Raw genomic sequence first — 25,177 nt, forward strand, 5'->3', positions numbered from 1 at the left:
AATTATTTACCTCAGGCAAGCAATCTACTGAGGTGCCTAAATTAGGAGCTTAGTCTTCCAGCCTCTCCATGCGCACAGTGGAGAGGGCTATATACAGAGGGGGATTTGCTCAATGTCGTCTTTTGGATGTGACTCCATTATGCCCAGGGGTGGTGCAGGGTGAGCTGATTTAGGAACCCAGAGGAATGTGGTTGCTTGGCCAAGGACCTCTATGATTTATGATGTGAGTTGTATATAATTTTTTTCAAAATTCCTTTTTAGGAGTTAGCAGGTTAATTTTTTGTCTGTCTTTGCTCCATGCATGATGGAGTTTGGCAAGAGAGCTGTGTTCTTATAACAGAAAATCTGACATTGTTGTGGGACCTTTTCGAGTTCCTCAGTCTCTCTTGCTCTCTCGTATTCTTTGAGTCTCTGGCCTTGGTCCCCTTTTGAAGGCTGCAGGTTTCATTCAGGTCTCATGAAGTGTTTTGTGAGTCATGATGTGGACTGATGGATTATGTGACCAGATGCCTGCAATGCCTGGCTGCTTGTAGCAGGACTGGCTGAGCCAGGTGGTCCCTTCCTGGCCTCAGATCCCAAGAGAGGGATTTTTCAGCACAGAATCTGGATGTTTTGTACTTCATATAGCTAAAACTGCAGTAATCCAGCCCTCCCCTGTTTAAAATACCAAAGAAACAACAACAGAAAGGCCAGGCCATTAAAGTTTTAAAGCTGTTTTAATGTCTTTACACCTCCAACTGCATTGCACAGTATTAGATATAGAATATGGTCGATAGAGGTAGTAGGAGCACCCTTAAGCATGCCTCCCATATTCTCACATCGTATTTTCACCTGTGTTTACACACAGGTTTCTGGCCAGCCTTCAGTCATTCAGACAAAAAAATTCCAGAGTGTTTTTCCTGTTTCAGGCAGAAACCTCTTGGAAAGATTTTCAGCAGAACTCCAACTGTTTTTAAAAGAATACATTACAGAAATTTAGAGAGATTTGTCAAGTTTATTTAGCCAGTCATTCTTTCAAAGCATTGTTATACCTTCAGGGAGTAGAGTCAGGGTGCTTTTTGCAGCCCAGTGGAAATTAATACAGATCTACCTACCTGCCAGAGTTGGCGAAAATTGTTATCTGCACGTGCTAGTAAGAGCAGCTTAGAGGTTTGCTGATACAATCACTGGATACTCCCACTTATAAAATGGGCTTCTACCTCACCAGCCTCTGTCTGTGCCTGGGGTGATGATGATGGTGGGTGGTACCGAACACCCAGCTGGGTAGGGCCATGCCTCTGCTTTGCTGGAGAAAAAGGTGTCTGGGTGTTTAATAGTCTTCCAAATTCATTAAAGCTTTATGCCAAGGCATTATTGAGGCAATAATTGAAACATTACAACTTTTTTTACAACTCATCATTCGTGCAGTTAATTCCAATAAAGCTGAGAGTAGAATTTATACTTTAGTCCTTATACTACCCTCAGGAGTGCTGGGGCTGCGTTGTGTGATGCCCAAAGTTTGGGAACAAGGTTCAGAAAAGAACTTTTTTCTTCTACTTTTTTTTGTCCCAGGTTGGAGGAGACTCTAAGGGGTTGTACTGATAATTCATTGTTACTTTAAAGGAGCAAGTGTTGAAATCATGAGTTCCGTAGAGGGGATGGATCTCTTTGCTTTGTTTAAAAACAGCTAAGCATAAAAATACTACTGGGGAATTTTATAAAGGTTGCAATAAACCAACAAAAGCAAGAATCTAATGCATGACATCCTCAAGCCGTTTAAGAAATCATGATAACACAGGTTGGTGACTTGAGGCTGATGGCAAGACTAAGGTCATGCCGTAGTTATTCTGCAAGGTGGGAAGGAAGTTGTTGCTAATATGAAACATTCTGCATTGCTCCAGAGTCTAAAGGCTTCATAGAGTTTGGGTTACCTCCTTCCATTTTCTTGTTCTTTCACTTTTATAAGGACATTGCTTCTCCGTATCTCAAGCCCTTTTAAAATATTCATCTTGGTCAGAAAGCACAAAATACTCCTCCTAGTGAGAAGTGCTTTAGATCTTTGGCTTCTCAGTCATGATCCCTGAGACGCAGTAGGAGCTTTTCTGAAATGGACAATTTATATTTGTAAGGTGGATAGGAAGAGGGAAGCACTTGCCAGCCTCTAGTGCTGGCCAAGTTAGCAGGCTAAGAAGATCAGGATTGCAGCAAATAGGTAATTGTTTGCAGATTATAAATGACTAGGTGGTTCTTACGATCTTTCTGCTTATTTGTTGCACTAACCCTGATAAAGAACAATATTTCACCACCCTTCAAACGTGCATTCACATTTCACACCCAAAGGTGCATGCTGCCTTGCATGTCCTTGCAGTATTCATGATTTAGCACAAAAACACTATTCAGCATTTTCAGCCTCTTCAGATTATTAGGATAATGTGTAAAGACTGTTCCTTGACACAATGACTGCCCATTTCAAAGCATGTTCCCAACAAAAAGGCCACTAATTAAAACTTGTGTGAGTGGAAGCGTTGTCATCTGCATCAACTTCACTCTCTTTACTCTAAAGAAAAAACAGTTGTTTTTTCTTTAAAGGTTGTTAGAGTGAACTAAAAAAATTAGGCAGTTCAGGACCCTGTGTTGTAAAATCTTAGATAAGAGTTAATCAGTGTGACAAATTATGGGTTTGTCTGCCTGTCAGGTGGAATTAATGGTAAGTGACCCAGGGAGTTTGGTGCTGAGGTGAGAAGGAGGAGCTCCAGTGGTTTGCTTTGTTTGATATTCGAATTGTTTGTCTTGATGTGTTGAATTTTTTCAAAACATTTAAACAAAAGAGACAGAATTTGGGTCTATATTTCAGGTCAATACTTTGAAGCTATTTTCCCCCACCATTTCTGTTGCTTTTAATCAATTATGAATGTTCTGATGTAAATGCAGAATTAAAATGGTAAGCTATTTTCTTGTGCACGATGTAAGGTCCAAAAATTTATACCAAATGACTGTTCTGGAAGAGGGAAAATAAAATACCTGGGGAAAATGAAAGAGAGTATTTTCTGAAGCATATCTTCCTGCATGTGATCTGTAAAATTTAGATATCTAATTGTTAAATATGGTATCTAACTCCAAATGTGAGTAATGAGGTGTTGATAATGTTGGTTGCTTTACAGAAAATATGGGGCTTGCCTTTCTATATATGCAACTCTTTCCTATTTTTTGTTAGCTTCATCCCCAGAAATCCCCAGCTTTTTTTCAGTTTTCATTTCTTTTGAAGGGTTTCTTTTGGTGGGGGGTCACGGTGGTGGAGCGATGGGATTTTATTTGTTTGTAAATTTTGTTATTTTATACTTTGGGTTAGTTGGGTTTTTTTGGGCTTCTTTCTTTTATGGCCCTGAAGGTTATATTGGGTGTATCTGGTATATCAATACCAGATATTGGGTGTCTTTCCTGGGGTGTTTAGCCTAAGCTCTGACAGAATAATGCCACTGCTTCTTTAAGCCATAGCGTTGCTTTATATAGATCTGTCCTGATTTGTAGTGTTGCTTTAAATAACAATAAGAGAGTTCATCTCCCTTTCAGAAAAGGTTTATGACTGGTCTCTGCCTGGCTAGGAATGTTTATTTTTCCTAAGTTGCCTCACTGAAAAAATGTTTTGAAATTTAGAGTCCCAAGCTGGTGATGGGGCTTATGCATCTATTGCTCATGTTCTCTGCACCTCTAATCCCTTTAGCACTAGAAAGCTGTGGTTTTGATGGATCTCACATAGATCAGGCTCAATTTTCAATTTCTCTCTCCTTTCCCTATTGGTCATCCTATTTTCAAAACTGTATCATTGAAGTGATCTATGGGTGTTGGCAAAACCGTCAGAAGCCTCAGTAAGATTTAGTTACTACTCCTAGTCCTTTGCAATAACGCAGGCTTATTTTCTTTTCTCCATAGCTGATGATAAAATACCTTTGAAATAAACAATTTGAGAAAAAACCTTTCCACCACCTGGGATAATGGCAGAAGGGGAGGGATTCGCAGTGGATTGCTTCTGGATGCTCTTAAAATGGCATGCATCAGCTTTCTTAAAAATGTTAATTTTAGATGTAAATTTTAAAATGCAGCATCAGCTTTCTTGCTTGACTTTTGTTGGAGCCATGTATTGATTATGTATTAAGTTGACAGAGGCTGATGGAAAAATCCTTTCTAGCCCTGTACCAGGGGTCTGTGGGGCTGTGTTGTATCCTGTGTGGTAGCTTGTGCTTGGAAAGTGAATGAATAATGCCAAGTATGGGAAGAAGCATGCACAGGAGAGGAGATGGTATGAAGCATGTAATTTGGGGCATGGAAGGGAAAGCTCTGCTCTTCCCTTTCTGCCCAGCCTGGTTTTCTGGTCTGCCCCATGTCTGCTTTCCTAGTGTCACTTTCTGGTGACCAGGAGAAGGATTAGGCTGCTCCTAAAGCTGAGTCACCAACTCTACCTGCCACTTTTCAGGAGACCTTCCTGGACAAAGGGAGACAGAGCAGCAGGAGATTATTTGCTTGAAATCGCCTGGGGCTTTTGTCACTCAGCCTGTGGGAAGGAAGTGGTGTCCACCTTGGTCACAGGGCAGTGGACAAGGAGAAGATCATGATACAGGAATGATTTCTATTCATGTGTAGAGATCAGGAGGGGATTTTCATGGAAAGAGAAAAGTTAGCCAGTCCATGAGGCTGTTCAGAACTGCAGACAGAGTTGTGGCTCTAAAGGCAGATGAAGCATGAGTTTATCCAGACCAAGGGCAGTGTGAGTTACGGTGCAGAGCTACAGTCAAGGAAGGCTTACCTGCTTTTCAGGGCTAAAAGTCTCATAGTCAGGCTGTAGACCAGCCTGTGGCTGGAGGAATTTTAGTGAGATCTTAAAAAAGAGTGAGGAAACCTTCAAATAAAGTTTTCTTTTTGACTGTCTTCCTAGGTGGGGACACTGAAACCACTGGCTGGCTGCGAGTCTACCTGGTTTCAGTTGTGGTATGCACTTAATGCTGTGTGCATTCCCATCGAGTATCAGTGTCATTCCTGCTTCCTTGCCCAAGCCAACTAATTCAGGACTGCAGGTCTTTGGCACAGTTTTGCAAGTGCATATTGAACCTCCAGGCTTGGTGTGTTTATTTTGTAAAATTACAATAACTAAAAAAAAAAAAAGTAGATGACTATGAAATTCAAGGCAAGAAAATGTGAGACTTCCTGAAGAATAAAGTAAAATCAAAATTATCTCAGAAGTTTAAGAATGAAAGCTTGGTGTTTTGTTGCTGTGTTCTGGGCTCTTGCTTCTTCTTTTCAAGTTGAATAAAGAGGAAAGCAGTTTAATGCAGAACTAATTAATGTTCATTTCTCTAGGGTTGAGTGATCTCTGTTCAGTCACACCTTCTTCAGGTAACTCAAGTGCATTAATCAATGATCATCTTTCTAATTAAACTCCTGAGGAGAGAGGGTTTAGAGGATGATCATTAGTTTTGTGTAGAATCAGTGTATTAAGGGAAAGTAGAGTTAACAAGATGTTCCTTTTTCTTATATGATCAAAGGTTAGGAAGGTCAAAGTTTCTGTTCGTGTGTTGCCTCTGAAATGCAAACTGTCAACAAAAATAAGAAAAAATTCAAGTGCTTACAGAAACATACATTTTGAAAATAGCAATAAAGGTGGGGAAATAACTGCTGTGGATCATCCCAAACACAAATATCTGCTTGGCTCTGTTCTACATCTGACAGAGCAGTTAGGGTAGATCCTGAAACTTGGTTTGGGAGTGGGAGATTTCCTGAAACAAATGCACAGGGAAGTGAAGTTCAGCTTTCCTTGTGCAGACAGCTTCTGCCTTCTGGGCAGAGCTGCATGCTGTGGCACTGTCCTGCCTTTGTAGGCAGGCTGAATGGATGGTCTCAGTCCATGGTCCCTTCCCAGGGACTGGAGGATTTGCTATCCCTGAGCAGAACTGAAGCTCAGTGTGTCACGGGCAGCATGACAGTGGGCAGCGTGGGCTCCCGGGAGTTGATTATATGCTGAATGTGTGAATATATTCTCTGTTGTGTCCAGTATGACACGTGGTGCATTTAGAATTTTTCAATGGGGCTGAAAAAGTTGCAGGATTTTTATTTATTTGTTTGTTTGTTTTCTGTAAGCAGGGGCAGCTTTCCAGCAGGATCTGCTGTCCCCAAATTTCTCTAGGGGAAAGGGGAGGGATGGCAACCCAAAAGAACCACATGGAGCAAACTGATGGACTGCTGCCGAAAGCTGCAACAGCTGCCACAAGCTATTCACCGGTGGTTGGTTTAACATAGATGTCACAGATGAAGTTAAAATCCCTCTCTCTGGTGATTGACCAGGCAAGGTCTGGATGTATATCCTGTGGAGCTGATTGCAGGGCATTTTATAGCAGGGTGCTGTGCTGTACTTGGTTTATCTACCAGTGGCTCACCCTGGGGGAACCACATGAGTAATAAGCGTCGCTTCTCAGCTCCCTTCTTGCCAGACCTGTTGAGGTTTGGTAGCAGCTCATACCTCCCTTTTGACACAGGTGTGCTGCAGATCTAGGGAATGGAGGTGTCTTCCAAATTGCTCAGCGCCTCGTCATTGTACACTGGCTTTAACCAGGGGCTGTACTTTAGAATGACGATGCCTGGCAACCCAGCAAAAAATTCCAAAAGACCCATTATCTGGTGTTTGCTCCCTGCTGGTGCGGACAGCACCTGCCCTGAGCTTGATCAGCCCTTCCCAGATCTCAGTTAAGGAACTACATCTGTGACTTAAGTGTTGCTATTGTGTGTATAATATAATTCACTCTTTGTTTACAGTAGGGCTGGAAGGGCCCATGGTAGCTTTGTACTAAGGACTTTGCTTCAGTGCCATGCCTGCTAGCCATTTGCTGGTGTTTATTTTTGTGTACCCCCCTGTTCAGCAGGAGAATGGAAATGTGAGTGCAAGATGAATGACAAACCAAGGTTGTTACCATAGCACATACTGCCTAATCTATGCTGTTGAGACTTACACAGCTATGCCTACCTGTCTGTCCTTAACTAAATGACAGAGCCTAGGGTGTTGTATATGCCATGCTTAGTGTATGGGATTTTTGTCCTTATTAGTTGGCAGGAGGCAAAAATCTCAGTCTGGATGTGTGAGGTTTATGTGACTATTATTTTAGTACAGCAGTTCTTTCATTTTTGATACTACTTTATCTTCTTTTTTTTTTTTGTGACACATCAAAGATTTTTTTTTTTTTAGATTGATTCCTTTGGAAGTGCTTTGCCCTTGGTAGAAGTTTAATGAGAATTGTTGGTACTAAAGACATTTTGGGGAGAGGAAAAGGAGAGGAGTGTTATAAGATCACTGGTATAAGATATCCATTTCCTCCTAGCCTGCTGGAAAAAGATACTTGAATGTGTAAAGGTCTGTATGTATGGAGCAATATTCTACCCTATGGATTTTTCTTATGTTAAGCCTTATTATTCGAGATTCTGCGGATCCAAGGAGATGGGTATCGCAGATCTGGCAGAGCATTGCTGAGAAGTTTGTATTCACCATGGCAAACTTCCTGCAATATTTGATGGACTACTTGTGGAGGAGCACTGTGACCTCCCTAAGAGGTAGCTTACTGGGAGTGCTGGAAGAACTTCAAAAAACTTGGCCCTCTACCCTGGCCAGGAAGTTTTCTTCAAACAGAGCAGGGCACCATCCTTAACAAGTGTTCTTGTAAGACCTGACTGGCAGGGAGGGACTCTTGTGGTACTTTGCCATGAATTGATTCTTTTGTATCAAAAGTAGTATATTATCTGCCTGCTATAAATGTTGTGTTCTTGTTTCTGCCTGTTCCAGTGCAGATAGAAATGTTTTAGGTGTACACTTACAAATCTGTGACGACTGAGTAGTGTGAGATCACCCTGGCTGTATCAGCTAACAGCCAGCTGCATTCCCCTATAGTTATGGGCCAGCAGAAATCCAGGAGATTCGGGTTTGGCTGTGAGAGCAGAGTTTAACTCTGCATTGTTGAAATTACATGTCTTTCCTGACACAAATCTTACATTTAGCTCTGTACTAGGTGTCACCCCATGTCTATCAAACCATTAGTAGAGAAGCCATTTCTGTGGAGAGCTTGAAATGTGGTTCCAGCCAGAAAGGAAGATGCTTGAGCAGCACTCTTCAGTGAGCTGGTACATGGGAATAAAATGGGCACTTTTCAGTTCAGGGATTTTGCAGATGAGAGAGAACAAGCTGTTGCCCCAGGTTTTGAGTCTTAGTTGCTGATGCTCAGGAACTGAACCCCACGGTGAAGGAAGCCCTGTGTGGCTTTGAGGAGTGGAGCCATGCTGTGCCATTGTGTAGGAAAAGGAAGTATGACAAAAAATAAAGGTCGGGCACAGTAGCAGTGCTATGAACTTTGGCAAAGATGATATCTGTGACACATGGATCGTGGCAGTTTTATCTGAATGCCATAACCATGGTACTTGCAGCCTTGTCCTGCAGCTCTTGGCACTGTGCCTCTTACAGCCATGATTAGGAGGGCTTTGGTGGTCTGAGCTCTAAATGTTCCGTGTAGATAAATACACCTTTCCCCACCAGGAAAGCAGGTCTGTGTATTGTATTTGGAACTTAATAAGTACATTTTTTTTGTGTAACAACTAAGAATTATTAGTTACATATTATTACTCACATTTCTTCTTGGATGTAACTTGCAGCCTGATACTGCTTTTTATTTTGCTGGCCTGCTGTTAATTCGTCCATTTTGTATGGTGGTTTTGCAGCTTGTGTTATTTGCTATTTTGTTTGCATTTTATTTTAATGGAACAGCCTTTATTTTCGGTAAAGTCAGTTTAGGACTTTGCTCTAACCTCCCCTGCCTTTGGAAGCATGAGTATGATAAAATTCTTGTGTTAGTTTTAATTATGTGATATGTCAGCTTAACCATTGTAGATATCAGGATATTTTTATGACAAGGTGCTTTGTGCTGTGAAGAAGCTGTTTAAAATCAGCTGTGCCAATTTGAACATCAGAGAAGATATTATAATACAGTCTGACACTATGCAGAATGAAAATGACAGACTTTGTAGAGCATGAAGTTCTCCTTGCCAGCTTTTGGGAGCTTAGTTAGTCACTCTGCTTGTTCAGTGCACATGCACTGAGGCTGACTGGTGTCTGTCTTAGCATTTTTAGGTGACGTGGGCAAAAGAGCAGCTGGTTGCTCCACATCAGTCTCCTCAAAAGCAGTGGCTGGCTCTTCAGAGTCTGGCTTAGTTGGTGCAAGAGAACTTCCATGGGAGATCTTTGTACCTGATGTGCAGATATTTTGCAGAGGTCTGTGCTGGAATTTGATAGAAGCTTTAAATATGAACACGTGGAAACAGACAATCCTACTGTGGTACAGGCACGGTTTGTGGTAGGGCCATCACTGTAGAAAAGGGACTGTGATGGTGCTGGCCTGTTTCAAGTCACCTTTCCTGGTTGAGTGTTTCCTAGATGGAAACCTGGACAGCTTAACAACAGCTCTTCTTGAAGCATATGTTTGTAATGTGTTGTTCTACTGGTTTCTGTTTTCCATTTGTATGTAGGAAGAAGTTTTTAGCTGTGAGCAGTCAGTGCAGAATGAGTAAGTGAGGTATGAATTGAGTGGAGATGTTTCTAGCTGTTTTTTTTTTTTGCTTGAGAGCTGTTGGCTTGTTCATAGGAGAGGTTAATGATGTAGTTGGCGGTGGTTCAGGACAAACCTTATTTCTATTTTCTGTATCTAGGGATACAAGTGTTAACAAAACAATTTTTGTTTTTCAGATTGCCAGCACTACAAAAACTTCCAGCAAGAAGTTCTTCACCTTGTGAAGCCACAAGGACACCTCAACCCCTTTCTGTGCTTTCACTCATGATGCAGAGGGAAAGAAGACATTTAGAGAGCAAATAAATTATGCAAGGTTTGTTTGTTTTTGTTTTGTTGCTTTGTTTATTTCTGAGTCGGTATATTGCATTATGAAACATTATAGGCAAAGAGCTAGATAGAACCAGGTAAAAATTGTTTTGGTCCGTGGGTCTTAATGTTTCCTATTGGCTGGGTGTTTTTGAGGCTTTGGAATCAAACAGTAGAGACCATGAGCAAAGGGGGAAATGTAAGCTGCGTGAATTGTTTCTTTAAGGCATTAATCCAAATTTTAATGCCCATGACTTCAAAATAGATTATATTTACAAAACTTCAGTCCGGACAAGCCTCCAAATCTCTAAACAGCAGAGATGCAGTTTTCTATATTTAGCAGAGCAAGGGAGGGGTTTAGGCTTTTTTCTGCTTAGCTCACAAGAGTGTATGATGTGGTAAATTTATCAAAGGAGAAGGAATGGATGAGCAGTTTCTGGTGTAGAGTGCATTGTCCCAGAATTAGACAGAAAATTATCAGCAAAGAGAGCCCTACTCCTGATGTCTCACCTGAAGGACAGAGTGGCATTGCAGTTTAATTCCAGAGATCATCAGATGTCTGTCTACTGTTGTTAAAAATGCCATGAATGGCGCAAGAGAGAGAGAGAGGTGCTTTGGTTGAGGGTTTGAAAGACCTGGTGCAAATGAGCTTATGATAGGGCAAGTTTCCTTCATCCTGTTTAGTTTTGTCATCTGAATTAAAGGAGTTATTTTAGAGATTTTAAGAGACTTAATCATGATGTTTTGTAAACAGGTCATGAGAGCCTTTAACTTTTCATTATTTTTAATTGCTTCAGCATTGTTTGCTGTTACCAACAGAAGAAACTTCACGTTGTTGTCAGTACTGTGCTATCTACTACACCATGTATGCTACTAGTTGTCACAAAATCCAGACTTGCTTGGACTTTGTAGCAGGAATCCACTGCACAACCCTGACAAAGCCACCTTTTAGGAAGTTTAGGCCTATGTGCAATTTGCACATCACAGGGTAGGAAAATGGTTAGACCTCAAGACATCCTGTTCATTCTCATTCCCCAGGAGTTTGTCCAATGCGATCACATCCACTGGCAAGGGATGCTGTTTCAGAGGGATTTGGTCTCATTCTGTCCTAGGACAGACTTGTTTTTCTTTCCTGACAAAAGTGGGGCAAAATTGTGCAGAATAAACAAGGGGAATCTGTTGCAGAGGTACAGGTTTTTTTTTCCCTGATGGGCACATACCAGGCAGGTGATTATTAGACCCGATTGTTATATAGTATCCAAACACTTAAATATTAATCCCTGTGTTCTCAGTTTACTTTATAACGCGCTCATCTCTTTTAAAATCAGTACATAATGGAGCATTGCTACATTTTCTTAGACTTAGAAAATGTAAAACTTAGAGTTTTGCTACATGCAAGGGATTTAGGGCACTGATGCCACAGAATTAAATATGCAGAAACGCTGCATATGATATTGTTTGGCTAGCAGAGTATTTGGCCCATTCTTCTCTAAAACTGGCTATTTTTAATACTAGCGTAGACATTCAGATATATTATAAAATGAAAATGGATTTGGAGGTGTGGTCAATGTTCATGATTACAACTGGTCTAGAAGGACTTCTGAATTCTGGAGTTTCCCTCCTCAAGGAGGTAAAGTTATACAAAGAAACAACTCAAAAATAGTCAGCTTCTAACTGATCTTGATAAAAGGACAGCTGTGAAACTGTGCCACTGGTTGATACTATTAGCCTTACTATTCCAGCATGTTGTGCCATTCTTTATTACCATAGGTTAAAAGTATCACTGAGATTTTATGCACTGGAGCACTCATAAAAGTCGTAATTTGCTATATTAATCAATCTGTTGGAGGCCTGTGGGTGGTTTTTTTTTGTTGGTGGTGGTGGCCTGTGGGGGTGTTTTTTTTTTGGTTTTTTTTTTGTTTGTTTGTTTTTTTGTGGGTTTTTTTTGGTTTTGTTTGTTTGTTTTTTGTTGTTGTTTTTTTTTTAATTCGTTTTGTTTGACCTGTAAGAAAAAGAAGTATTGAACTTGAGCCTAAAATTTTCTGTCTGTTGGGGCATTTGATCCCACAACGATTAGAGTCTGCTGGTGCATTTTTGCCATGTTTCAGTGCTTTGAGGGGGATGCACTGTTTATTCTCTTGCAAGTTCTTAAGCTTTTTAGCAGTCAGTATGTTTTGTTTCATTGTGCCCACATGCCGCTCTTCAAAAAGCAGTGAAAACCCAGGGTGAGCTTGTCAGGGGCGGAAGGTGAATTGGTGAACCACGTGAAGGCACGAAGGAGAAAATTACGGCATACAGATTCCTAATGATAAACACACCAAAAGCATCCTAAAATTATAAAGCAGTGTGGTGCATTAAAGCTCTAATTTGCATTTTGGCTAAGGCGTAGCTGCATTTTTGGACTATCCCTTTAATTTGGTTCTTTTAATTACCTGCTGATGAGTTCCTGTGGTGGAAGCAGCAGGAGCTGTGCCTGCAGCAGTTTCCTGGCATAGTGGTTTCTATCAGACAGAGCAATGGGATTCCTAGGGTTACTTTGAAATATGGGGTCCCCTGCTGTAAACCAGCAGACTGACACGAACAGGAATCTAATTAAAAAGTCCAAGATATTGAATAAAGCTCACAAATGCCATCTGTTCAGCTTTTCTGCCTGAAATTACTCTATGAATTGCAGTAACAAGTTTGATTGTTCCTATGTTTTTGTAGCTGAGTTTTGTGACAGTAGCCATCCATACAGGCAGAGTTGTGCAGGCTCTGTTAATGTTAGTAACTGCTTGGACTTCTTGAAGTTTGGAGGATAGTGCTGGATTAAAACTTAATCTCATGAGGAAAGCACTGATACCCTGCAAAGGCCTTGCACTGATTTACCAGCCTAGACAATGCCTGCAAAGGGGCAGCACTCCATCTGTAGACTTTTGCAACAAATTGTTCCCAGGTTAATGTAATTTAAAAGAAGGCCTCTTTATTTACCTCCTTTGCAAGTGAAAGTGTTACTGATGTGGTTGATTGCAGGAGAAAATGCCAAACAGAAAAAGTTTGTAGACTGAGAAGGGAAAAAAACCCAACAAGTTTGTGCTAGAATGATCAGGAAGCAAATCAAATGTGCAAAGAAAACCCACCAATATTTTGACAATAACTATGGAATGGGGTAATTTAAAAAACCTCTTTCAGTGATACACAGTGTTGGTACCAACAATGTGCATTCAGCCTTCATACAAAAATGAAGTAGGGACATTACAGAAAGAAACTTTGTGGTTATTTGGGCAAGCCCCTGTGCCTGTTCATGTGCAGTATACAAGAGGAAATGTTCAAAACAGTCTGAGGAGGCAGAAGAAAACATGGGTGTACTGATGGAAGTCTTGTGGCCTGCTGTTAAGCTCTGTATCCAGGAAACAATTTCTTATTGACAAACAACAGTGGATAAACTCGGTAATTTCCTAAGAAACTGATTTCCTTAGAAAATCTATCTGGTGTAGGCATTTTTTTGCAGTATTATCCCATAAGAAATATGTAAGGCCCTAAAGGCTTCAAAGTAAGACAATATTACTGTCTCCAAAGCTACCTATCTGTAATTCCTGCCTGCCCTTATTTCCTAGTTGTACTTTGCTTTCCCTGTTTCCTTGGTGTTCTCTGCCACAGCCCCTTGCACCATGGCTTACATGTGCCCATGCACATCCACAGCTGGTCTACACTGTCAGTAAGGATCTCCAGCCTCACTAAAGATGACACTAAGAAGTGAGGCACACCTGACAAAGTTTAAGGATGCTGTCTCCATCCACAGGGCATTTCTCCCTCTTACGTGTATCCGGTTTGACACCTCTGTGAGCTGATCCTGCTGACAGAGTGCTGGGATGAAAGGATCAAAGTGTCACCTCTTCCCTGTTGGGCTGTTGGGACCATGTACTGTGGTACTATGGGAGGGGGAACACTGCTTCCCATGGGATCACACAGGGTGCTGACCTGTGACCCCCCTGGGATAATTAGCAGTGTGTCTGCTCTCACTCTGCAGCCAGTGATGTAGTTCATCCATCATTCTGGAGAGCCCATCCTCCCCTGCGAGGTGTCAGGGGCAAGTTGGGGCAGTTGGTAATGCAGCTGATATACAGAGAGGTTACTCCAGGTTTTTCCTGGTCTGTATGGCCAGGCCTTCAGTGGGAACAGTGTTGCTCTGTGTGTGAGCACCAGAGCAAAAGGAGTATTTGTGTTTATATTTCTCTGAGAGGCATTTTACTGAGGTCGCTGTTAGTCTGGACAGATACTTGTTCTCCCACCTGAGCCTTAGCACTGCCATCAGCAGTCTGTGGACATCCTTGCTCATGTTCTCAGGGCTGCTGCTCTTTGTCTGCTCAGAGATGTACAGCCCTGACTGAGGATGGGCTTTCCTTTTGGCTCCACCATTCCTGTCCCCTGTGAAATCTCACAGCATGATCTACTGGTGTATTGTCTTCTACTCTGATAGATCAGAGAGATCTCTTTTTTCTTTCTTAAGATTATGAACATCAAATATTCCCTACAATCATCAGCAAAATTTGCATATAGAGTAGTCTCTTGAAAACCATGTTATACTTTCATATTGGAGAATGACATTTTAAAATCATTGACTGTGTAATACTGGATAGCATTAAATAGGATAGCAAAATGATCTTGGAAATTGGAGATCCAGAAAAGAAAATCATGGGTAGTGGATATTGAGAATCTTTACTTCAGAACTGAGTCAGTATTTCTTCTTAGCATGCTCATGCCTTGCAAAGCTTAGATGTCTGATAAAAGCATTGTGGACAGTATTAAAAAGAAATTTATGAGGGATTTCATTGCTCTAAAGGATAACTTAAGATATCCTTAGATATCCTTATCTAAAGGATAATTTAAGAAAACATTGCCTCTTTCTATTTGCTATTGCAAACAAACTTGGCGCTTAGTCCAAGTGCAAACATTGCATGCATTTGTGTGAGCTGAAATTTTAATTACTGTTCTGTCTGCCTGTTGTTGGCACGGAAAAAATAATTATTGATTGAATTGAATAGAACAGGTGTGCCCAATTTGAAGTTTTTATAAACTAATTTAAAATACTTTTTTATTTTTTCAGAAAAGAAAATATAATTCATAATAATTCACAAGTACTGGAATTCACTGCAATTCCCTGTAGTGATGCTAATCTGATAGATATTCCTACAGTGTTGCAGAAGTTGGTTTTCAGGTGGCTGGGCCAGTAAATATTGCTCAAGTTATTCATTGAGGCCTGGCACGAAAGCTCTGCTCTTCTTACAGGGGTACAGCTGCTGTTTTAGGTTTCCCAGAGCGGGTAGTTTGTGTGTAAATAACAGTTGTCACTGGAGTCCAGTATCTCATGAAATATATTTGGCCTTCAGGTATGTTTCTGCCGTTGGACTTATCAAGCCATTTGATTTCCAGAAGTGCTGTTCCTTTGAAGTCTCCGAAGCCTATCTGAAGAGGTGACAATATAGTTGCAAAACACCCTTTGACTAGGGACCAGAGCCAAATGGTGCCACCCACTCTCCTGCAAGTTCTCTTGCACACTGATCACTGAGGAACTTACCTCAAACATTAAAAAAACCTAACCAACCAAAAACAAAAACAAAAAACTCACCCCTGTTTTAGGAAGTGCGGTGCTCTTGACTGCAAAACTGAATTTTAATTCTGTGGATCTTTTCCTGCACCGTTAAAATGCAACTGGTACAAGAGCTGATGTGTTATGTTTTGCTGGGCATGAAACAGTGGGAAGGGCAATGTCCAAAGCTTTGTCATAGGGAGTGATAAATCAACTACCCAGGCACTGAACCTTCAGCTTGTTGGTATAGCAGGGGGAGGGACAGAAATTGCATGGTCGAGGACATCAGAAGTGGCAATTAAAGCGATCTTATTTATTGTTTTAGTTTTCTACCTCAAAGCTTTTTCTGCTTTCTGAGTTGGCACAATGGATGAAATTCTCTTGCTGTTCATGTTAACAGGAAGTTTGGCATCAGCTTTCGTGGGACCAAGATTTCACCCAAGATTTCAATGTTTTAAGGTAGTTTGAGCATTAATACAGCATCTGTGTATTTTGCAATTCCTTGATTTGTAGGCAATAGTGTAAGTATTAGGTATCTTCCTTCAGTCACTTTAAGAAAATTCTATATTTTTTTTTTTTCTTTTTCATTTTTTGTGTACAGGAAAGGATGTTTTTACTGGCAGACTAACCAACTTAAGAGAAAAATTAACATTATCTTGACTTAAGTTCTACAGTCATAAAATAGATATAATTTATTAATAATAAAAACTTTTGAGGAAAACATCTGTGTAGAAAAAAAAGTGTTGTGGAATGACATGAATGTTCTCCTGACTGCAGACTTGAAACAGCTCTCCTAATTCCTTTAGTGGATAAGAAAAAGACTTGCATGAAATAATTACTTTTAAAGTCAGTGTAATCTGCTTTTGTAGACCCCTGTGTATTCAAATTAGTATAGGATAGTTCTAATCTCTTTTCCATAGAAAAGAATAGTCTAGGGATGCCTCACAGTTTCTTAGCCTGTGGCACCAATGTCAGATATGTTTTTTAATATACTGTATAGAGATTTGCATATGTGACTTACGTATATATTATTTTCCATTAAAAGGCTGTATCATTAAGGGTGGGTGGGAATACTAGAATATTGAATAATAATGAAATAGTATGCTGAGATATTTCTTCATTTTCTGGCTATTTTTAACTGGTAAAATTTACTTGGATGGAAAGCAGTTTTCTATACTCTGCATTCAGTTAAACCCTCATGAGGTATGTCCTAGCATTCCTTAATAAAATTCATGTTAAAATGTTATTGAGTTCATCTGGTTTCCAGGATGTGGTCTTCTGTTGCACATTGACAAACCTGATTGAAACACAATTATTTCTTTGCATCTGTTGATATCTTGCTGGAACCCGAATTAATAAGTGCTGTTGAGGACAGGAACTGAATTTTTACTCTATGCATTACCTGACACAGTTGGAGCTTGTGGGAAGGGAACAGATGCTTTTCAGCCTTAGCAGAATAACACATGCTAACAGGATGTTATGTGAATTGTGCTAGGGTTAGTTCATAGAACGATGGAAATGTTTGGGTTGGAAGAGACCTTTAGAAATCATCCTTAACAGTTCACCCCTCTGCAGTGAGCAGGGACATCTTCAACTAGATCAAGCTGCTCAGAGCTCTGTCCAAGCCTGGGCTTGAATGTTGCCAGGGATGGGGCATCAACCACCTTTCTGGGCAATCCAGTGTTCACCACCCTCATCACAGGAAATTTCTTCCTTATTTCTAATCTGAGTCTGTCCTTTGAGTTAAAACTGACTCATGTCCTGTCAGTGCAGGACCTGATAAAGTCTGTTTTCATTTTTCTTATAAGCCTCCGATCATGAGGGAGGAAGAAGAGAAAACTTTGGCATGAGGCTCACTGCAACTTTGTCTCCATGTAACCTACTTTTCCCCAGCCATTACTTGAGCCTTCACCACATATTAATCTTCAATTTTCCTGTTTTCACAGCCGTTGCAGGTCTCCCCCATCTGTCCATACCCACTGTAGATGAACCATGGCAGGACTGAGCAGCTAGTACCCAATAAAGCATATTTCCAGGTCTCAAATAACCAACTATTCCACACTTTGTTGCCTCGTTTATCCTTTTCTCCTCTTGGGACCCAGAAGCCTAGGAAGAGGGAAGCCTTTTTGGTGCTGGTTCATTCCTTGCGTCAGCAGCATCTGGGTTGTTTCAGGAGCTCAGCAGAGCAATTGCTGTGCTCGAGCTTAGGAAACGATTGTAAGATGTCTGTGTTGGTTAATTTCCTGTGTGTCATTTCCTGTGATATTTCTACAGAATAGCCCTTTCTGTTACATAGACATAAATCACCTGTGCCATAATGATTCCATAGAAAATGGAGCAGTGTGTTACACACGCAGTGAGGCTGTAGTGCTGTCTACTAATGCTATTAAATGTACTTTATATAGTGGTATATTTCTGGAAAATCAAGAGTGAATTCCTATGGGAGTAACAAAATAACAAATTTATGGACATTTGAATCTTATTTTGTGATAACTCTATATGTATTTCTATCTTTTGAAATGCTTTTGGAACAAGTTGAATTTTTAGCTAGCATACCTTTCTCTAGCTTTTACATGCTGTCATTTCTTTACTGTTGTCTTTGTCCTCACTAGAATATTTTTCATTTCTTCTTAATATAATGTGAAATCAGATCAAAGTATTAGCAAATAGCACAGGATTGGCTGTATACCCAGCATCTCAGACTCAGTATTTATCCAGACTATATATAGCTAATTGATTAAAGTGGTTTCAGGTTTTGTGCAAGTCAAGAAGCTATTTATGTGTGTTGGAATAAGAGCCATAGTGTTGAACAAAGTTTTGATTATTCCCAGAAGTTGGAACTAAAAAGATATTTGATTTCCAAGACTTTAGTAGAATCAGTAAAGAAAGATGTGTAGTAAAATCCAGGAGATGAAGGGTGGGTTTCCTAAGTTCCTTCACGGAACTTCTTGCGGAAAACAGAGAGAATGACAATATTTTAAAAATTAATAAATTGTGAGGTCAAAAGTGATCACTGTGATCATCTAGTTTGATTTCCTGAATAACACAGATTGTGTGACCAATTTTTTTTCTTCCTGTAGAAACATTATTTCTTGTATTTTTGTTAAAAACAAAACAAAACAACAAACAAACAAAAAACAACAACAGCAACAAAAAAACCCCACCAAACTTCAGTCCTCGATAGATCACTTCATGACTGCTGTATTTCTGCAATTCTCCCAAACCTTGTTTCTGCTGCTGCTGGTCAGAGCTGGAGGCTGGCTCTCCTAACTGGACCAGTAAGCCTGGTCCACTGTGTCCCATTCCAAGTTCACAAGCAGAATGTGATGAAATAAACAATATATGGGACATTACCAGCTTCTTGTTTGCATGTGTTTTGACAGACAATGTACCCCATGAAATCCTTTTCTGCTGAGTTAATTATGCAGCCTATAAGAGAAGATGCAGCAATAGTGCTTAGGGGACCTGAGCCCTGTCCCCCTCGTGGCCATCATTCTGCCTGGAGAAGCATTCTTGTCCGTGCACCCATCTCTCTTCTCCTTGTCTTTCTCCCTGCCTTTGACTGGGGACAAGGATACGACTCCAGCGCAGCTCTTCTGGATTTGTTATGATAATATGCCCTCTGTGATTGTTGGATGTACTTTGCCAGGCAGTAGCAGGTGGCATTCTGCAGTAAACAGCCTGATTTTTTAACTAGTTACCATAGCAGAAAACTGTAATAATTTCCCTAGACAAAGTCTTGGCATCACTGAACACTGTGGGGATTTTGCCACCATCAAAGGGATCTGGGTCAGCACTCATTCACTGCTTTTTCTTTTTCTTTTTTTTCTTTCTCCCTCTGACCTTGGCAACTTTGAGAAAGATTTACCCTCCTGGGACAGAGATGCCAATCTGATTGTATTGCTGAGTGTTGCCTCCTGCAGCAAACAGTTGGGGTTATTAACAGTCCTGGTCAGAACCATTTCATTAAGTAAAATGTTGTGAAATTTTTAATACCGAGGTTTTATAACTGCAAGGATTTGGAAACCTTAGTTACCGAGTTAGTGCTTCTGTCTAGACTGGGGAAAGAAAAGAGTGAGTGTTACACTGTGAAGTAGTAGCTTAGATTTTGGCAAGAAGTAACAAAATGTCCTAAGAAAACTGTCTTTGTCATGAAGATCAGTTCATATATAAATGCACAACTGTACTGTCAACTAGCGGATGTTCACTCCAAACACTTCTACCAGGAGTGTATGGAAAATTTATACTGTGGATTTTCCCAAAATGTAGTCTAAATCTGAGAAGGCTATTTTAAAGCAAATACAATATAAAAAAGTTTCAAAGCCATTCGTTTTAAACTTTGCATTATTTATATGGAAAATATTGCTTTTGCCTATTTAATGTAGGAATTAATCCAACCTGCTGACACTTGCAACAATCATTTTTTGTTTCAATTTGGCACAGTCAGTTACTGGAGGCTTTTAGCACCATTGTAAGGGATAATAAGGTCATTTTCTGCCCATATTGCTATTTTTTGCTAATTTGTCTGTATATGTAACCTTCCAAAGTAGCTTGGCCTTAGCTCTCGCTACGCTTAGAAAGATTTCCATGACATCTATACAAAAGTTTCCTCACTGAAAATCAAGCTGACTTATTTCTCATGTATTCTTGATGAGGCTGGCCAACAGCTGATCCAAAATCTCTTTATACAAGCCTTTTATATACTGAAAGAATACTCTGCATTCCATTTTTGTTCTTTTTTTCCAAAGAGGTTTGCCCTTCCTTTTTTATTCCTTCAAAGTGTCTGTCTTCTTTTTAACTAACTGGACAAAGTAGTTCTGCAAAAGTTCTAACAGTATTGATGAAAGAATTATTGTATTTGAACATTTTAACAAATGAAAGAATATTTTATTTTTGTTTAAAAATTGCTGACTAAAAATTGCTGTTTAGTGGCTGTATCTCTTTAGTTGTAGTGTCATTCCTACTTTCCTCATGTGGACCTCAAAAAGTATGCTAAAAGGAAAAACAAAACTAACAACACGATGATTTGCACAAGGAGATGAAATGTAAATTAATTGCTGCTTATTTAAGAAACTGTTTGTGCCACTTTCAAAGCTCATTTTTTTTCCCCATACCTGCTGTCATCATTATATTTTATTCTGTGACTTGTTTGTAAGGCATGCTTTTCAGCCAGATGTAGAAAAATGTGGACTTTGTTTTGCTTCACAGTTGCACCAATGTGAAAAATACAGGATGGAGCTGTTGTTTTTCTGGTAGAGATCAAGAATGTGCCGCATGTTCAGAGGACCTTATCACCTAAAATCAGCAACTTAATGTGTAAATACACAGTGAGGATATTGTTGGCTCAAGAAAGGAAGATGGTAAATGAATGAAGTTACAAAAAGTTGCAATACATTTAATTGGATGATGGGGCTTACATTTCTGTACCAGCCTTCTGCAAATCGAATCTCCCACCTTGCGCTTTTGAGGAGGGGAGTGTGGCTTTTGGATGTTGTGCTGCTGTAGAGTTTCCACATGAAAATGCATTCAGACGTTTTTGGTTAAGATAATGGAGCATTTGGAGCCAGGCTGTGCAGTACTGGGTGTGTCAGGGAGCAGCAGTGGTCCCGGGTGGGGTTCCTGCTGGAGCTGCAGCCAGTGCCAGGGCCTGCCTGGGTCACCAGATAGCAGCCAGGAGCCACTGGAGCTTCTGCAGGAGAGGGGTTCCCTCCCAGCTTTGCCCCTCTGGTGCTGGCTTCTGCTGGAGTGCCTGTGGGAGGGGCTGGTGGGAGGATAACCCTCTTTGGAAAGTGGGGTGCCCAAATACATGAAGAGTTGTCTTTTGAAGTGAACTGCTCTTACTCTTAATGTCCTTAGAAAAGGCTGTGGCCTTCTCCTGAGTTCAAATCTTCGAAATGGTTGTAGAAGGGTCTGGTGCAAGGGGTGCAGGCAGGCAGCACCTTTCTCTGTTCTCCTCTATAACATGGTTGCATGATGGTTTGCGTCAGCTCCAGAGTTCCTCTGCTCCTCTCAGCTGGTGGTTAGGACATGTTTGTACTTGTCCTCTCTATTTTCAGGGTGACAAACGCCCATCAACTTGGTTGTCATGAGTGCGTTTAGCCTAGGAGACTTTCTGAAGTGGGGAGGCAGCTAGCTACAAATGATTTTGTTGTAAAACAAAAATGTTGTAAAACAGATTTTGACTTTTTGTCTGATTTCAGAGCATCAGTGCTACCTCCATAATAACTTAAATATATTCATGCTGCATTTTGTTTTCTGTAATAAACTGTTACAGTGGAAGAAAACCTAGCTGTTCAAAGACTGCTCCAAGCTAATTTTGATGCCACGACACAGGTGGAATGAAGAAATGGAACAGAAGTCGATGTTCTGCTAGTTGGGGTGGGCAGAGGAACTTGGAAGTCCAAGGATGTGAGTGGGAGAAAGCAGGATAAACGTGCGGGATGGCAGCATGGCCATCTGTCTCTCTCACAGGCATGGACCCAGGACATCCTCAGCTCTCCTTGTCCAGGAGATTGGTAGCAGGCAGCTGTTGCAGACAACAGTGTCCATCTCCTAAGGGCCAGGTCACACAAACTGTGCGAGTGATGCAGTGAGATAAGGGAGAGCTGGGTGGGTGTGATAGCTGGGCATGTGGGACAGAGCAGCTCCCCTTTGACAGGATCTAGCTTGCAGCTCATGTTCCTGAGCATCCAGCTTCTAAACAATCCCTGAAGTAGAAACCCACTCCAGGTGAACCAAGTGGGGCATGACCTGAGCTGCCTCACATGGGTAATTGGAAGAGTTTTAGTGTACTCATTACTGGGCTGCAGTCAGAGCAGGAACAGGGGTGTATAGCAGTAGTTGTGTAGCAGATAGAATTTGTGATGTTGATGTGAGAATAATGGAAGATAGGAAGAGAAGTGATGGAAAAGAATAGCTAGAAAAAGAATATGGGAAGCACAGGAAAGAAAATAAATACATGGTGTCATTTATGTTTTATTAATTACTTGGTGAGAAAAAAGTAACCGAGATGTGTCTCTCTGAATGAGAGCTCTGGTGTGTAATTTGGACAGCTTGATGGCACCCCCTCGTTGCTTGGATTGTAACATACCTACCTGAATAGGCTACACCAGGTTATGTCCTTGAGGTATAGAAATTATTTGAATTTTCAATTAGGCTTTTCCTTACAGAAAGGTATCTTTTGTGTAGTAATGCCTGTATGCAGATGTTTCTTATCTTCTTGGAAAAGGAAGTGGCAAACTTATTTCAATGCAGACAGGATGCACTTATCTGGGGCTGTCCTTTTTCAATTATTGCAAGATGTGCAGCTTGTCACTAGAGAGGAAAGGCTTATTTTCAGAAAAAAGTAGCAGTTGAAAATGTCAATAAGTTATTTGGATTAAAAAAACAAACCTGAAACAACCACATAGAATAGATTTTTATGTCGTGCTTTCATGGCAAGAGAGGAGGCACGTGTGTGTTTTGACTGCAAGAAGAGAACAGTTAATACGAGCACACTGCCATCTCAGGCACTTATTGACAAGGGGGTGAATTAGTCTCGAAATGCCTGGGTCATTCCACTAACTGCAGCAGGAACTTGGAGTACTGGTTAATTTACTAAGTTGGCTCCGAACAGAGAATGTGAATCCCACCATGTTCTTGCCTGTCGCTGTAGGTGCCCAAAACACAAGAGACATCCAGTGGGTGTCCAGGCAGTGCTTTTGTGAGGTTTGGATTGTGTGGCAGAGCTGCTGTCTCTGAGTAGGAGTGAATACTGGCTCTCGTGCACTATTTAGTTTCTGCACAGATGGAGTCAAAATGTCATCTCAGGCTGAGTTCTCCATGGTTGTTTATGGCTTGTAGCGGTTTCAGGAAACGCTGCACTACTAATGTTGCTGAAATTCTTGGATAATGCCATTTCCGCCACTTCAGGAGCCATTGTTCTGGTGTATGAAGGGCTGCAAAGCGTTTGTCTGATGCAGGGACAGCACAGAAATGGTGTAAAGATGTAGTGGGTTTGAGTTTTTTTAAGCTTTAATTTGTCATCTATCACTCTGTACTTGTTACAGGGCTTAACCAGTAGAGTTTAATCAAAGCTTTTGGTTGACAGAGATATATATATATATATTTTTTTTTCTTTAAGAATTTTGAAAATGACCAAGATGTCATTTTCAAATGGGCTGTTTTTACAGACCATAGCAGCTTGTTGATGTGTTAGCAGCAAACAAAAGTCTGCACACAGTGTCAAGAACCTGATGATTAGAACAGAACCAGAAGGTTCATACATTTGTGGTGGACTCAGAAGAGGAAATATCTCACTTTTTTAATTGCAGAAAACTCATCTAATATTATTATGCACTGCCTTCCTGCAAGTTATTCTCAGTAGCAATGCAATTATCACCATTCAAAGTGATAGCAAAAACCTTCCCCCAGCATTCCTGTGAAGCTGTGAATCACACTTCTGCTGAGATGCCTCTTGATAGACTGTATGAACTATTGTAGTTAGAGATATTTAAGATGATTTATAGTATGAATGTGAACACAGTGTGAATTATGAGTTACATTTGATTTGCAGAATATGTTATGTCTATTGAACTAATGCTGTCACAGAGAAGGGCTTACCTCTTGTATTTACAAGAGATGGTTTTGTCCAGTTTTCTGGCTAGACTTGCCAGGTCTGCTTGTTAATTGAACTGTTTTAACAACCCCTCCCATACAGATTAAGTAAATTCTTTTCATTTTGGTGTTGGAGAAGGTTAATGTAATCAACGATGCAAAACAGTGGTATTGAATCTGGTATTTGAAGGCATTCCTCTTAGGAAAGGATTTTTAGCAAGTCATTATTATTTCATTTGTGTTTTCTACTTTTGTAATTATGATTTCTCAAATCTAAGTCCGTTAAAGTGAAATTAATCTAAACCCAGAATGTAAGTTGTTGATACTTAATAATTTACTTGCCCAGAAGTGGCTTTGTGCAAGGCAGCCTCTGCTACCTGCTGTTAACTATTGCAGGATGTGTCTCTTTCTCCTTACCTCAGAAGATCCTAGAGCAGGATTAAATGATGTAGTTATGGTGCTCAGAGGCACAGTATTTGGTTGGTGGGGTAGTGAGTCTTCAGCTCCTGTTTTTCACAGACTGTCTGGTTTATAGTGCAGTTCCCAGGATGTTTTTGTGCAGCTTGGACATAAGCCTGGATGGGCTGCTGGCCCACCCCCATGGTGCAAGAAATGCTGGAGGGGTGACGAGGTGTAGGTGAGCAATCCTGGCCTCAGAGTGGTCTGACAGGCTTCTCCCTTGCATTTTACTGCAGTCACGAGTTCCACGTCTACTACTGTGGCCATGTTGCTTCTAGGCCCAGCCTGAGGAGGTCTGCACTGTGCCAACAGCTTCTACTTTTCTTTCCAAAAGCCAGCTCTTTGGTTCAGGTGTTTGTGCTGTGTCTGTACCTGGTGTTCAGCTGTGGCCATCCTTGGCCCGGAGGTTGCTGCCTGTTCCTCAGACTGGCCTGGCTCCTGACCTCCGGGAGCCATGGTCCTCATGCTGTGGGGCTGCTCAACCAGACTGCAGAGGAACAGAGAGGAGGAGTGGGGAACAGCATGAAGCATCTTTGTTTCGAGGCATCTAAGTTTTGATGGACACTGGACTGGAACACTGTTGTGCACGTAATTAAGGGATGAAAAAAATGTACCGTTTTTATTCTTAGTGGCGTAGCTGGTGATGCTGCCAGAGGTGAACAGGGACTCCTGTTGCCAG

General features: G+C 40.9%; 1 protein-coding gene across 1 annotated transcript in view; it reads left to right on the forward strand.

The window, feature by feature from the left end:
- The window catches only part of TIAM2 (TIAM Rac1 associated GEF 2), a 166,538-nt gene that overhangs the window by 20,662 nt on the left and 120,699 nt on the right, over window positions 1-25,177 (forward strand). The window contains 1 exon segment of the mRNA XM_066314420.1: window positions 9,746-9,882. The gene's annotated coding sequence lies outside the window, so the exon portion shown is untranslated.

This window comes from Sylvia atricapilla, chromosome 3 (genome assembly GCF_009819655.1).
Source record: "Sylvia atricapilla isolate bSylAtr1 chromosome 3, bSylAtr1.pri, whole genome shotgun sequence".
Lineage (NCBI taxonomy): Eukaryota > Metazoa > Chordata > Aves > Passeriformes > Sylviidae > Sylvia > Sylvia atricapilla.